This window comes from Herpailurus yagouaroundi, unplaced genomic scaffold (genome assembly GCF_014898765.1).
Source record: "Herpailurus yagouaroundi ecotype Mexico unplaced genomic scaffold, PumYag 29, whole genome shotgun sequence".
Lineage (NCBI taxonomy): Eukaryota > Metazoa > Chordata > Mammalia > Carnivora > Felidae > Herpailurus > Herpailurus yagouaroundi.
Genome location: NW_024412377.1, coordinates 88,610,836 through 88,619,761, shown reverse-complemented (window position 1 = coordinate 88,619,761; position 8,926 = coordinate 88,610,836). Strand labels below are relative to the sequence as shown.

The window sequence follows — 8,926 nt, the reverse complement described above, 5'->3', positions numbered from 1 at the left end:
TACCATTTGGGAGGCTGCAGATGGCTGTGGGTGGGAAATGCCTCTACTTTCTTAAGCGATGGAGATGAGTATGGTGTGTGCGCTTGATGTTTTTTTCATACCCCCACCCCCCAACAGGGCTGTCTGTCATAGGCTGCCGGCCCGCTTTACCACTTGCCCCCGAGCGTGGGAATCGGAGCGTCCTGCCGTTCACATCTCCTGCATTCCGTTTATCGGAATCAATTAGGCAAGACAGACCCTCAGATTCCCCACCCCCTTTCCATTTTTGTCAGGTCTATATACGTCCTAATTATTTCAGTTTGGGATGCCAGAGCTGTTTCCTGGATAGACCTGATCATCCTTAAACAAAAAGAGAGGAGGCGCACACGTGGGTTGTGGCGTAAATGTCACTTTCATTTCCAATGCTAGGCGCAGAGTAAGACAGAACATTTTTTTAACACTTTGACAAGAGGGGAGGCGATCTCGTCTCCATCATGTCTTTCTGCTTCAGTAGCTTCCTCAAGGAAACCCTCTTGGAACAGAGAAGCATCTGTCCTTGTATTTTGAATAGAAGAATAAAAAATCAGCCTTTGCTGTGTGTGTGTGTTTTTTTTCTTTTTTTTTTTTTTTTGCATTTTCTCTGCTAGCTGTATGTCCTCAGTAGTTACAAATTATTAACCTTCCATTATAAACTTTTCTGAAAGTCTAATTTAATATAATTTGATATACAACCCCAGTACATGTAGTTTCCAAACACAGTCTTCAAATTTTTCAGGGGAGGGAGACCTCAGAAGTAAATAGCCTAAGTCTATGTATTATGAAATCATTCTTAAACTAGATACCAGACGTCTCTACAACAGCTTTCTAAGGTGGGAGGGGGGGGAACCTCGTATAAACTTTGGCCTTAAAAACTATACATGCATCTTTACTGATTAGCACTATACAATTCTCCTCGGCAGCTGTAACAACACCTCTCAAAGTAGCTGGCACCTTTCTATTTTGGCATCTGTGTGTCACTTAATTTCTTCTAATCCCACCTCTAACATAAGGAAAAAGAACAAAAACAAAAACAAAAGCAAAGTTAGATTCAATAAGTATTCCTGACCTTTCTGGTTTTTACTGTCTCTTGGTTGTAGTCTTTCATTCTCACACGCTCCCCGGCGATCTTGAAGGAGTTTTTACTTTCGGTTATCTAGCTTTATGAAGACCAATACACTCATACAGCTAGATAACCAAAGATAACAACTCGCTTCCCTCACACGCCTCTGTCTTCCTCTGGCCAGATTCCAGATCCCGCTCTCTCTGGCAGTACCGAAGAGCAGTCCTCCAGGACACTTGCCGTGCACAAGATTCCTTCTTGTATGTGAATATGACCTGGTTTCTGTTTGTGTGTGCGGCTAAAACATCCAAACGAGATCTGTTGCTTTCAAAGTTTATTCCGAACTTTTTTTTTTCCTTTCAGCAAGTAATCTCCGGCAGCGTTAGCCAACAATTCATCTATTAATATCAGAAAATAAAACCAGCTATTAAGATGCAGCGGGCGGTTAGGAGTGTGCAGCAGCATCCGTCCCTCCACAGGCCTCTATTTGCATTGTAAATTGCTTCATTCTCACGCAAGACTCTTTAGCCTCCCTCTATAGAGATGTATAAAGCCAACGGCAATTTCCAGCGCAGGTTAAGGAGGAAGGAAAAAAAACATCCCATTCTATAGAAGAGGTGACAGCTGATTCAGGGATCTGCTCCTGATCCTTTTGGGTTAGGCACCATGAGCTTTTTACCAAGCGGTGGCAGCTTGATTGCACATATCTTGTGTGTGTGTGTTTTAGGGGGAAGATCCTCGATTTCACAGGGCTTCTAGGCTGGGGAAGAGAAGATGCCGTCTTGCTGGTGTGCTGCTGCCCCCGGTCTGAAAGAAGGAGAAAAGGGCCATCATTGGAGGGGCTTTCACAGCCAAAACGTGGACCAGCCCGGCAAGGTCAAAGGTTCGAGACCGCGGGAGACCAAGGTAATGATGATGTCATGAGAAATCTCAAGTACATGGTTATTGATATGCATCAGTGATCAGCCAACTGCCCCACGCCTCCTGCCCGAGCAGCGGCAGCGGCAGCAGCAGCAGCGGCAGCATCGCTACAAGCCCTATTTTCTCAATCAACATCTCTTCCGCTAGCACTACCGACTGCTCCAGGAAAAGCAACCCGCGGCCTTTTACCTCTTCGGTGCTACTGTAGATCGCTCTAATATCCAAAGACTGGAAGAAATCTCTCTCTAAGGACAGATAAAAGCATTTCAGATCTGGGGAACGTCTTTGCCTGCGTTTCTCTTCTGGCAGATTGCATGGGCAGACAGATGGAAGGCACTTTGCTATTGCTTAAAGCAGGGCCTTGCTTTGTGGGGCTGGGAATCAGATCTGTATTACGCAGTGAGTCGATGTGTGATTACATTGACAATTTGCTCTGGTGGTGTGTTTTTAATGGCTTCACAGCTCAGTCATGTTTTGTATCTATGTACCATGGCGATAGGGCAGCATATTTTGCTCTGTTAAGTTCAAACGGAATGCTCTAAGCAGGCCGACTTCATCCTGTTTTGTTTGTTTGTTTGTTTGGTTTGTTTGTTTTAATGACTGTATAGGGTGTGTGCCTTAGAATATGGCACAGGTAAGCACTGCAGCATTAGTTTCTACTGTTGTACACAACTCTGCTGTAATAAAAATGCTGAGCCTTTGTTTATAGTTTCAAGCATCAATGTTCGTACAGAAGGACAAAATACACTAGTATTCCTTATGAAATTATGAAAAAAGTATTGTTACCTCATGAAAAAGACAAAACACCTGGGTGGTAAGAGCATAACTCCACCCCTCCTTCCCCTTCCCCACCCCCACCTTTCTTCTATCTAGAGGGGACTATTGTTTTATTAATTAATTAGCCTCCTTCCTCTCTTAGGACTTTTCAAAGTGTAAATATGGTCACTTAAAAAAGCTCTTTTCTTCTCCTCCTTCGTAATGGGTAATCTATGTTTAATGCATCTATAATATGTACAGTTCTAAGAGTCAGATGCCCCACAACAGAATATCTAAGGTGCAGCCCACATAAGGTGCATATCCACCCTGGGTGAACTTTACTGATTGTTTTCCAAAATTAGGAGTCCTGTTTGGTGGTGTTACTGTTCTTTAAAATATATGCTACAAGCGAATGTTATAAACCTTCATATTCATTTCACACATCACTAGTTTATCACAATACTCTCATTTCTTTAGGTTGACTATTTTCCCCAATGACTAAAACACTTTCAGCATTAATATATACTCTTCCATTAATTCAGAAATTTATTCACGTTAAGACATGAGTGTGAATATGCTTACCAAATTACATACAGAGCATACATATATAAATCCAGAGAAAAGACTGACAAGTAAAGAAAACCAAAATTGCTAAGCCCCAATCTAGAGTTCAAACAATAATATTACACCAATTAAAGATACAATTTAGAAACATGGATGCCAATTTCCCTTAGATTTTTATTTACTTTTTTTTTTTTTTTTTTTTTTGGTGAGCATTCATGTTCTTATTATCTAGAAAAGTCTAAGTTGGGGAAATAGTATATGTATCTTTCTTATCAAATCTTGGTACAAGAAGTATGATCAGAAATGGCTGCATTGGGTTACATATAAAATGTACATGCAAACTACAAAGTAATTCAGAGAAACACACTCCCATAGAGTTACTGCTCCTTCTTGAACTATGAGGTCACAACATAAACTAATGGATAGAATTGAACACATCACTGAGGCACATGCCACTTTGACATTATGTAAAACCATAATGAGCTTTGCTGCCTTGGAAGATTGAGAGTATTTTGGCTTTGCTTTCCAAGACCTCGAAGCAGAATCATTAGTGATTTGGCATGTACTACATAATGCAAGCATATGATCAGATGAATTCAATTCTTTAAGTCAAAACCCTAAGGAATGCCAGATATTTTTAGAATATCTTTTTGCTTTACATATGTCTGGGTGGGGGGTGGTGAAACTAGAGATGTGATACATGTATGTCTCTGTGTGTCAGTCCATATTTGTGTGAATTCACAAATTAGTGTGGCTACATTTCCACATTTAAAAATTAAATGCATTTTTGAACCCAAGTAACTATCAAGAAAGCCAAGACACTGACCATTTGAAGTGCTTCTACACTTAGAAGCTACAGAAAATACTGTCTTAAAATAGCATATTCTAAAGCAGTGCCACATAGTCATATCAGCTGACTCCAGGATTGGCCCCCATGCATGCCACATATACTGTAGATTCATTGTGAGAGCTCCAAAAAGTGAAAATGGCTAACATAATGATTATGGGCAGTGTGCTCATTAGCCATATAGCCAATCAAATATTTTACCTCTCTATCCTCTTTCAAGGTATGGAGAAATAAAAGATATATAGCAAGGCTTAGTACTGAACACCTGATTATTTTGAATATTGCCAACATCCATACCATGGTTTATCATATACAGTTCAAGGACTCTATTATTACTTGGGATTTGAAACAGTTGAAACAATTGTGCTGATTCCCAGAAATGCCTGCCATGCATTGTTATGAGCAACTATTAACACCTACATGTTTATATTTCAGATATTTCTGTTTTTCAGAAAGCTATTTATCTGAGTTACAGAATACCCTTTTTGAAATCTGCATATTGAAGGATGTACTGAATTCAAATGGCTTGCTTGCTCATTCTCTAATAAATTCCCATTAATGGCCAGTAGATTAGGACATGATTGTCATGCTTGTTTTCTCATCTTTTTATAGGTCTCCAGATGGCTGAAACATGAATTGAAACATCCTGGTTTTCTTGGGAATAAACAATCTCTGCTTAAGTCAGAAGTGAAAAGTTATGATTTTCCACATATTTGGATCAGACTCATGCTATTCCATAAATGCAAATAATCAGGTTTGCTACTAATATTTACAATACCTCTCTGAATCCTATTCAGACTACTGCATGGTATATAAAAAATTGGCCTATTACTGAAATCCCTTTTTAACACTGAGTTTGTAGATTCTTATGTGTGTAAACCACAGTCCACTAATACAGTCAACACTACCATTTTCTACATAAAAGCCATTTAATTTACAGTGATTTGTATAGTTCAGGCAAGGTACTTGTCTGGCTTACTTTCTAAAAAAAGTGTCCTATTATGTCTTCTGTATCCCGAATTTCATTTTTTATAGGCAGTTACAGGTTATGTTTGCATTATCCCTGATACATAGTATACAAAGGCTACATACAGGGGAAAAAACTGCACATATGGAAACTTAGATTTTTCTGGAACTGTACCTATTGCATGAACTGGGACATATGCAATACACTACAGACCTACCACCCAGCAAATGATATTCTATTTGGACTTTGTACGTCATTTTTATTTTACCAAATGTAAAAATTTAAATTACCTTTGGCTGGTTGTATTGTCTATTCATTTTATGCTTCTTTGTAGTCTCTTCTGAAAAACAGTCAAGAAAACAAATAATCACAGTTTTAATATATACATATATCTATACAATCATGTTTAGATTTGGCTTCATTTTAAAGTATCACAATTACCATGATCCCTTTAAATGCCAAGAGATTCCAAAAAACCTCAGTACAATGTATGCTGGGCTTCAGCACCCACAGGGTTAAATATGCTAATTTGCATTTAAATGGAGACATGCATGATAATAGGAATGCAAAATATGCAGAATCTGGAGGGGTTTAGGAAATTAATTTTTTTCTTTCTTCTTTTCTTTTATTTTTAGCTTGGAAGAAGAGGGACTCTTAAAAAACATTAGGGATTTGAACACTATAACCTGCCATACAAAAGGCGAAGGAGAGTTCTTCCATGTAAGAATTTCAAGACTGGAACAAAGTCATATTTTCTAAATGTTTAAGGAACTAGATTTCCAGGCCTTTCAAACAATGGGAATCCCTAGATAAATATCTAATCCATTAGAAAGATGCAAATAGTTTACTGTAAGGCCACTGCACGGTGAGATGTGCATTCATATCTATGGCTCCTGATTGGCTATTTCCTTCAGTAAATCAATGAATAATGTAAAACCTGATTGCTGTAAAGTGGTGGATTTTTTTATTCCCTTCCCCCATTCCTTCATGACTCAATATATTAAAGAAGTCTTACTCTCTCGAAAATAGGTTGCGTTTCTTTTATGATTTTTTTTAATGCTTATTGTTATTTTGGAGTAGTGGGGTGGGGCTACTGGTTTTGCAAAATGAAAGTACTCCACTGGTTCAATTATGCTGACTATGGGAGCTCCTTTCCTGAGACAGGGCCCTAATTACTTGTGGCAAGGTGGGGAAGAAGGGTGCTGGGAAGAGTTGGGCACCAGAAGAGGGAGGAAACTGGATCCGACCCTGCCATTCTGGGCCCAAGGCAGCCACGGCTCCAAAAGAGCCTCCGGCCATGGCCGTGACTTGACAGGGCCTCCGGTCTAACTTCTGATCAATACCACTGCTGCCCTGACCCCATAAGACAGTCCCCCATTCAAGCAGCGCCGGTACATTTGCAAGAGAAAACGCCGCAGACACCTATGCAAATACAGTTCCCACCTCCCCGTGTTCCCTCAGACAATTCCAGGCCACCGAAGGAAGGTCTTGCCTCCCTCCGCGGGGTCTGGGCTCCAGGCAAACTGCAGGGACCGGGATCCGCTCAGATACCAGAAGCATCTGAAGCTGAAATGCTCCAAGTCCCAATAACTAACCATGGTGGCTGTTATCTTGATGAATCTGAACTTAGGATAACCCTGTAAAGCGGCCTCTCGGCTCCCAGAATTCAAAAGGCAAGAGAAAGAGAAAGTGGAAATCCATTAGGTCTAGTTAGCTAGTGTACATAAAGTTTACACCAGAATCCAGTCAGAGCCTCACTTCGTTGCCAGGTGATTGCAACTTTGAGGTGGTTAAAAGATTTATTCAACAAAATGCAAATCCTGAATCCAGGAACGCAAAATACGATTGTACTTAGCTCTAGGTTTATAAGAAAAAAGTCCCCCCACCAACAACACAAAATTACATACAAAATTCCTCTTTCCCATGTGAAATTTTCCTGGCATCTCTCTGCAATTGGGGGTCAGACCGCTGGATAATTAACAGTTCTGGCTCAGACAACTCAAGAGATCAACAGGTTTAGCATCCGAGACTCACAATCAATTAGCTGAAGCAAAGCCCCGGACTGGCCCGCGGAGCGACCCGCAGCGGGGCTCTGCGGTCACCGGCTGGAGGACGAGGTGAGGAGCGCGGGCGCGGGGCTGCAGCGGGCTGTTGGCCCTGTGCCGCCGACCGAGTTGCCGCCTGCGGGCCGCGACGGTACTCACTTGCTCTCCTCCCTGCGCGAGGCAGTGTTGCCCCCCAAATCCAGCTGAGCAGGAATCGAGGCGCTGGCCAGAAGACAAGATCCAGAGTCAGTCACACACAGGGCGGCCGCAGTGCAAAAGCATGCTCCTTTCGGCGTCTCAAAAAAAGAAAAAAAATTTTTTTTCAGATCATTCCTCTCCTTAGCACATTTAAAACTGCCGCTCAATTCCACACGGTGATTCTTGCTTGATTGCGTCTAAAATAGTTTAAACGGATCTTCCCTTCTTGGGAGAGAGAGAAGGACGCAAAAGACGAAGGAAGAAAAAAGCCAACTTTTCCCCCCCACTCCAGGCACTTGCTCCCTGAGCCTCGGAGTGGAGAGTGAAGTGGTGTGTGCGAGGCTCGGCAAGTTTTTGGGGGGGCTGTCCAAGGTCTAGTCCAGCCCCCTCTGCCGAGGAGGACGTGCTCTGAAACTCAACCAATTTCCCCACTGCTTTTGTTACTGATGAACTGAAGCCCTATTGTTCATCCATTGCCACGGTCTTTTTCAGTCCCCACACTACGTTCTGCGTTGCCAGAGATAATGAATTTGCACCCAAACCTCTCATAGTCCCCTCATGACAGACGGAACAAATTAGAAATGTCTCGTCTGAAGGAGGGCAATGGCTACATTTTCCTATTGTAGGATGCAAAGCACACATTTCTTTGGAAACTTCTCTTGCCTTTTCTATCTTTTATTTTCTCCTGGCCCCCCCCCCCCCGGGTTCTATTTTCCTCTTGATTTCTTTAGACTTTCTCTCCCTCTCTCTCTCTTTTTAAAGAATAGGCCTGTCTTGTTTTTCCAATGCACCATTTTATGTAACTTGTGGATCTTTTCTACCTTCCTTCTTTCCTCTCCTTCTTTCTTTTTTTTAAGGACTCCCTTTGCAATTTTATTTACAAACTTGGAGAATGACCTTTTGACTTGCGGACTTAAAAAAAAAAAAAAAAAAAGAAAGGTCTTTTGGTTCAAGTCCCCTTTCCTCACGCCTCCTTCTCTTTTTGTTGTGGTCGTCAAATGTGTTTGGCTGAAGACAAGCAATACATTATAAGGATTTTTATTCTTTAAACTCCAGAGCTATTCAAAAGGTACCAGGGACGCGCCATAGGGGTTATCTATTTGAGGGGGAAGAAAAAGCGTGTGTGTGTGTGTGTGTGTGTGTGTGTGTGTGTGTGTTCCAGGAAAAGAGGCAAAGAGATGTGGGAGGGTGTGGGTGGGAGTGTGCAGGGAGAGAAGGGTGGGGGCAAAGTGGGCTTCCTGGAACACGAGCCGGGAGGCTGTCAGGGGTGTAGGCACGAGAGGGAGGGTGCAAGAATCTGTCTCGCCGAGGGCGGCTTGCACCCCTGGGCCTGCTTGCGCTCCCAGCCGGCCGCAGCCTGGGCGCGGGTGTCTGCGCGCGCGGGCACTTGGTCAGAGCCTGCGCGCGTGCGACCGGGGGCGGAACGGGGGCTATAAAAATTCAGGCGAGTGGCCCGTATGTAAATGCGGCCGGGGGGAGGGGGGGTGGGCAGAAAGGAGGTGGTAATGAGAGCCGCCGGCGCAAAGACCCGCCGGCTGCCCCCAGCTTTC

The 8,926-nt window shown here is 42.6% G+C and overlaps 1 long non-coding RNA gene across 1 annotated transcript; it reads left to right on the top strand.

Annotated features, from left to right (window-relative positions):
* Positions 1-1,880: 1,880 nt before the first annotated feature.
* Positions 1,881-6,159, top strand: LOC121013443 (uncharacterized). Its single transcript, XR_005782711.1, has 3 exons — positions 1,881-1,984; positions 4,779-4,920; positions 5,769-6,159. It is a non-coding gene; the product is annotated as an uncharacterized LOC121013443 (long non-coding RNA).
* The last annotated feature ends 2,767 nt before the right edge of the window (positions 6,160-8,926 follow it).